Below are 7235 nucleotides of genomic sequence, written 5' to 3' on the forward strand. Positions count from 1 at the left end.
CCATCAAGATGAGACATTCAATGAGACATTCAAGATGATACATTCAAGATGATACCATCAAGATGAGACATTCAAGATAATACCATCAAGATGAGACATTCAAGATTATACCATCAAGATGAGACATTCAAGATTATACCATCAAGATGAGACATTCAATGAGACATTCAAGATGAGACATTCAGGATGATACCATCAAGATGAGACATTCAAGATAATACCATCAAGATGAGACATTCAAGATTATACCATCAAGATGAGACATTCAATGAGACATTCAAGATGAGACATTCAGGATGATACCATCAAGATGAGACATTCAAGATAATACCATCAAGATTGGACATTCAAGATGAGACATTCAAGATGAGACATTCAAGATGAGACATTCAAGATGAGACATTCAGGATGAGACATTCAAGATGAGACATTCAAGATGAGACATTCAAGATGATACCATCAAGATGAGACATTCAAGATGATACTTTCAAGATGAGACATTCAGGATGATACCATCAAGATGAGACATTCAAGATGAGACATTCAAGATGAGACATTCAAGGTGGGACATTCAGGATGATACCATCAAGATGAGACATTCAAGAAGACATACAAGATGGCATGTACGCCGCTGACAGTAACATTTTTGCCACTGACAGTACCATTTTGATGGGCAACACAGAAAAAACAAGCCCCTTTTGATATCATTGAAGATCAAAATGATACAAGACAAACCTAGGTTCACAAGAAGAAAAAAAACTTTATTCATTTTCTTACTTACAAACATTTTCAAAAGTAACCTAAATAATGAAATTACTTCAAACCTAAAATAGATTTGCTCATTGCAAATAATCCAACTGAAAATATATACCAAGCTCCGATACATTTTCCTAAATAAGCAAAATATACAGGAGCAAAAGCTGAAAAAAAATATCTCATGTATTTTTTCAATTTTTGTTGCTGCCGCCATCCAGAAAGGAAGGAGGTCAAGGAGCAACAATGAGTTGTAAATACATGACAAACTTTCCTTGTATTATATGCACAAGAAAAAATACAAATAATAATTGCACATCATTCCCTTGTTATTGCATCAGTTGCATTTTAGTCTGTTTCAGTAGGTGTGTATACTCAGTCATATACGCCAGTGTAAATACAGTTTCAATACACTGTAACAACATATGGATATTGAAGTTATTGAAATCACATTGGCATCACTATTTCAACAATTCAATATTCCTGCCTAGTCTGAATGCAATCGATGATGAGAAGCTGAACAGTTCTAAAAAAGCGAGCTTGCCAAAAAAAACAGACATTTTAACTTGCTTAAATGACAAACATTCCATTGAATTACAAGCTATGACAAAAAATGTAAATTAAACGAATAACACAAACCCATAATGTCAAGGCTAGCACTACTACTTATGTTTAACATCAAAATGTAAGAATTATTGCAGAATAATAATCAACTATGCATCGTTCAGTACATCAGTACAGCATTTGGTCCATTGACGTATCACGTTTATATGATGAAAGCGGTTGAAATTAGACCCAAAGTCAGGCTCAGCATATTGAAACCAAACCAGGGAGTTACATGAAACAAACCAGTCTTACAGAATGAAAATCCAGACCAGGATGGTTTTTACTGTACTTGAAACCAGTTGGACAGTGAATGAATGACCTGTGTTGAGAGGATAACATTCAATGGCTGTTCATATGCATCAGAGCTGAATATGACCTCAGCCCAGGCTTGCAAACATGCCATGTCACAACCGCCTATACTTTGAATAAGCTTGAGAATTGTTATGAAGAGAATTTGACATGTTTAATCCAAGCAAATATAGCCCAAACCTACCCTGAAATACAATACAATACACACAAAAAAAACCTAGCTTAAATATCATGATTAACCAAAACAGTCATTATAATGCACCAAGAAACAATAAATAGAATTGCAATTTGTTTTTTAAATCATCACTTAAAACAAGCAACATGACTTTGTCATCTAATCTGTTGACATCATCGTAAAAGCATAATGACATTCAAAACCTAAAGCATTAAATAAACAATATTATAATAAAACTAACATGATGGATGAACAATCGCGAATGTGGCGGCATGGGGGGTAAACATGTCCGCCCAGGCCCCACGGGTTCCCCCATGAACCCCGGAACATTCCATGGCCCATAAACATTTGGCTCCATCCATAAACATCTATGGCCACGTCCCAATAATATCAAACAGCTTCCTCTCCTGGTCTCCTTTCCTTCAAGAGTAGTACATTGAAGCCTCTTTTATCTGTCGTGGACATGGGAGTGAAGGAGACGACGAAAGGAAGCTAACTAAGAGAATTTGGACACAGCAATAGTCTTAAGTCCAACTAATTCCTCACACACTAGAGGCAGTCCACAGTATAATGAAGAGTTGAATTGTCTATTGCATGAGCGTAGCATAGCTGACTATGTGGTCACCCACAGTAGTCTTGGTTAAGAAATCGAGTAAACAATCATTTTAGTTTTCAGTCAGTTAGGATACAGTTTTTAGCCACTGATGATTCTTTTCTTGAGTAATTTCCTTTCATGCTTCTTAAATACTATAAATAGGTTTCCTGGAGTATGTGAGGGAGAGTTATTCATTTGGGGTGGTAGTAGGACGAGATGTGAATGGCAAAAAAAAAAAAAAAAAAAAGGTTTGGAGCAGTGGAGGCTGGTGGGAGGAGTTATAGGAGGACGGGCTCATTGTAATGGCTGGAATGGAATAAATGGAATAGTATCAAACACATCAAACATATGGGAACCACATGCTTGACTCAGTTCCATTAATTCCATTCCAGCCATTACAATGAGCCCAACTCCAATAGCTCCTCCCACCAGCAATAACATAGCAACACCATAGGAACACTTACACCAAACTGGAATACTCAAATACATACAATACATTACTGAACACATGCAGTATAAGTCATAATGTAAAATACAAGAAATGGACATAGAAAGGAGGGCTCTAGGAGTGATACCATTGGCTCAAAGAGGTCATGCGATGCAGCAAAAAGTTATGGGTTGAGATCGGATTAGTAAGCAGATCATTTTAAGGATCCAAATAGGGGTAAAAATAGAACGATTAAATTGACCTAAAAAAGACCTCTTTTCAAAAGAGCATCATAAAGTAATCATTGGGCTCCATCCCACCTTACTGTGCCGATAGCATCACCCAGCACCTAGAAAATGGAAGAGTAGCATTTTTTCCCAATGTTTTTACACTTTTACATTTTTTTTGTACATTTTTTTTCAAACTGATATTGAAATCCTATTTTGTAACACTAGCAGAGAGAGTGATAGAGAGAGAATTCAGAATAACACAATTTGATCCTAATGAACGTTCAACATGCTTCAACACTTGTCTAAAGGTCTAAAATCAACGAAAACAAAGACATTACTTATTTTTTCAGTTTCTCTGAAAGAAACAGGTCTCTTATTAGAGAGCGATCATGGTAGTAAGCTGGAGGGTCAAGGGAGTTGTTATCAGAGCCAGATTCATTAGTCTAGAGGGCATCATCATCAGGAGTTAGGTAGGAACATCATGTCTTCAGTGGTCAGGAGATGGAGGGGGCGGAGCAGAGGGAGTGGAGGCCGGCCGGGCTGGGTCCTTAGGATGTCGTCATGGAGGATGGGTCATTCCACATGGCCGCCACGTCTCTGAACCTGCCACAGGGCATGATGGGAAAGGAGTGCATCATTGTTTCTGTCAAACACTTCACCTGAAGATAATGTAATAACAACAAACAGACAAACAGAGGATCCCGGGACAACAGGTGAGCTATTGACCCCTTTGTCAATTGTAGTGTGTGTGTCTGCCAGAACTCTGACCTTGCGTTGATGAGGTACTGGGCCAGGCTGATGTTGGCGGGGTTCCTGTGATGGTGATCTGGCGCTCCGATGACCCTTCCATGGCGTTAGCAATTTTGATCTGCGCCCCAGACATCTGACGGATCTCGTTGATTTTGGTTCCTGGCGCCCGATTATGCAGCCTATTAGCTGGGAAGAAGAGGCGGAGGGACTTAAAACAGGGGAATAGCAAAGTCTGAATGGAATGCAGGCAAAGTCACACGCACCATGAAACACTGACCCCATTGTTCTATTTTTACAAATATATCCATGGCGGTGCATGCAAGCATTTGAAAACTGTTTGTTAAAATATTGACTGACTATTGGTGAAATCACCTTACCCATCCCTTACATGACAATAGATGACAAATGTCAAATGAAAAGCTCCATGGTCCCCATACTCACATCATTGGGAATGGTGAGTTCATGAGTACTGGCCTGGTTACTGGCATCCAGACCTGCTATATGGGAGAGAGAGACCGAGAGAGGGGACACGGCATAAAATATAGTTTTGCACGGGGAGGGTGGCGTCCGCTGTGAGCGACAGTTAGCTTTGGAGACCTATAGTCGGAACCCTGATTGGAGATGCTCCTGCAGAGGTCTTGAGAGAGGAGCCTGTGGCTTCTGCTTCTCTGTTGGAAAGGGGGCTGGTTCTCAAACCAAGGGAGATTTACCCGCCGACCCAGATAAAACTAACTCGGAAGGACCAAAATCTTCAGGAGCTACAAAAGCAGATTAAGAAAATGAACCAAATATTTGAAAAACTACAAATAAAAGGTCAACAAGAGCAACCACCAGGTGGCCATGTCATCGGAAGCGCAGCACAAAGAACAACAGGAAGAGAATGAACAGAGAAAGACAGAGGAAGAGAGAGAAAGAGGAGGAAGTGTGTGTGTGTCTCTACAGGTAAAAAAAGAGAAGGAGATTTGGTAGAGGGTGGTTCTCGTGTAGGTGGGTACGTACCGGGGAAGGCAGGGGTGGTCTGTCCAAGGGGGTTAAAGGGGGTTTGCTGCATAGCCAACTGGTGGAGCTTGGTCAACTGCTGAGGGGGGTAGGAGGGACAGCAGAGCTATGAGGGCATCGTTAAAACACACACACACACACGCACACAGGTCAGGTCTGTCACCAAGAAACCGTACAAGAAGAAAGACAGGATTCAGGAGAAGCAGTGACACAGATAGGAGGAGAGAGAGAGAGAGAAAGGAAACTCATAGAGGACTTGGCCCGAGTCGGTGAAGAAAGGATGTCTCTGTGTGTTTGGATGGTGCCATGTGAAATGTAGTTCATGGATGTCTGTGTCTGAAACACTTGGACCCAACATGGAGTCATGAAACATACCATGTCCGATTGACTACGTTGAGGTATTCCTTGAAATTGACCTCCTCCTCTCTGAAGAAATACTGCACTTAACTTTCACATTCCTCACTTGAGCAACCGGTATCCTTATTATTCTGGGTGATAAGGAAATAATTGTTTTCTTTCTGTGTCCCTCTGCTCGTTTTCCTACAGGCCAAGTCCTATGAAGTTTGGCTCCAAACGAAGGACAGAGGTTGTGAGTAATTTCAGATTTGAAAGAGACAGAAATTACTTTTCAGAATTGGTAGTATTAATATTATGGGTTAATATTAATAGGATTGGAAACGAGAGAGTAGAGTGTAGAGAGAAGACTGTCTCATGGAATTAGAACTCACGTCAGGGTGAGGGATGGCGTATTGTCCCTGAATGGTGTAAGCCTGGAAAGAGAGGGAGAAACATACAACGCTATTAGAATCTGCTGATGGAAGTGGCTAAATCAGTTTCCCAAACTCGGTCCTCGGACCCCAAGGAGTGCACATTTTGTTTTTTTGCCCGAACACTACACAGCTGATTCAAATTTCAAAGCTGGATGATTAGTTGATTACTTGAATCAGCTGTGTTCTGCTCTTGCAAAAACCAAAGCGTGCACCCTTGGTGTCCTGGGGCCCGAGTTTGGGAAAGTCCGTGTACTTCCACTATACCTCCACTAGGGGCGGTAGTGCTCTACATTCGTGACCCCACATCTATCAGAGTCATATTCACTGATTCTAGTCACTTGATAACTCTTTCAGTATTCTCTTAGCAGGGTTGGGCAAATTCCATTTCAATTCCAGTCAATGCAGAAAGTAAACCAAATTCCAATTCCACATTTCCTCATTGAAAAACATTTAAGAGAATTTGAATTAGAATTTCAGTGTACTTCCTGAATTGACTAGAATTTAAATGGAATAGACCCCAACCCTGTCTTAGTATTATCTTTTATGGAAATCAAGTTAAATTAATGTCAAAATTAAACATACAATGCTAGCAACAAAAAAAGGATCTATGAGCAACCTTGAAAAACAATTCAGATATCATATCCTTGGTCCTGAGGTGAATACTGAACATAACTGTCTACTTCAGTCTGACCACTTATGTGGCTCCATTTTTGCAAGTCACCATTTGTGAAACTTGAGATAATGTCATATTTCAGGCAATTATTCATAAAGAAATGTGATATAATATCTGTTGGAGGGAGTTGGATAAACAATGGGAGCTTGCACACAAATACTTTGCTGATGTACTAAACATGTTACTGATCATTTCTTGGGTAGTAGGGCAATTTAATTTTTATTTTTTAGGAAAATGATGTGGTAGGCATAGAACTAATTTTACTATTTTATTTACAATAATAACTGCTCTCTTTAATCATATTGCAAGCTCCTCCATTGTCCTCTAGACTCCCCTCTCTAGTTCTTCACCCCTCACATCAATCAGGTTCAGGTTAACTGCACTGGCTGAGAAGAGCCAGGTGGGAGTGGCTACCGTGAGGGCTGGGGAGAGATGTGATTGGAGGAAGGAGTCGAGGACCCACTGTCAGGGGAATGTGCTTGGACCTAATTGATGTGTGCTCATCGGGTTCACAGTGTGATAATGGGGTCAGCATTGGGCTGAATTCAATTTCAACACCAGCCAGCACAGCAACTTCATCCAACATATTTTTGGATCATGTTTAGGATCAAGTCCTGAGTCAGCTGGCACTGAAATGGCAGCTAGCCCAGTTCTGGTGATGATAGTGGTGATGATGATGGTGGTGATGATATCATGCCAGCAGAGGCAGTGGCAGTGGTGAGGAGGTGAGTGATAAAACCTGGAAGTGACACTAACAGGCAGTGGCTGGTGCTGCAGTAAGAGGCTGAGGTTGGCAGTGGAGGCCCCCAGCGGGTCGGCTCTTACCTGGCCACCTGAAAAAATGACGGGGGTGGAGGCAGGCTTGGGGCGGTAGGGGATAGTGGCACCTTTCGGGTGGGGACTGAGGAGAGGAAGGAGAGGGGAAGAGGGGTAGAGAGAGTGTTATAG

General features: G+C 41.1%; 1 pseudogene; it reads right to left on the reverse strand.

Moving 5' to 3' along the window:
- Positions 1–740: 740 nt before the first annotated feature.
- The window catches only part of LOC135541713 (poly(rC)-binding protein 3-like), a 7345-nt pseudogene continuing 850 nt past the window's right edge, over positions 741–7235 (reverse strand).

Source organism: Oncorhynchus masou, chromosome 6, assembly GCF_036934945.1.
Source record: "Oncorhynchus masou masou isolate Uvic2021 chromosome 6, UVic_Omas_1.1, whole genome shotgun sequence".
NCBI lineage: Eukaryota > Metazoa > Chordata > Actinopteri > Salmoniformes > Salmonidae > Oncorhynchus > Oncorhynchus masou.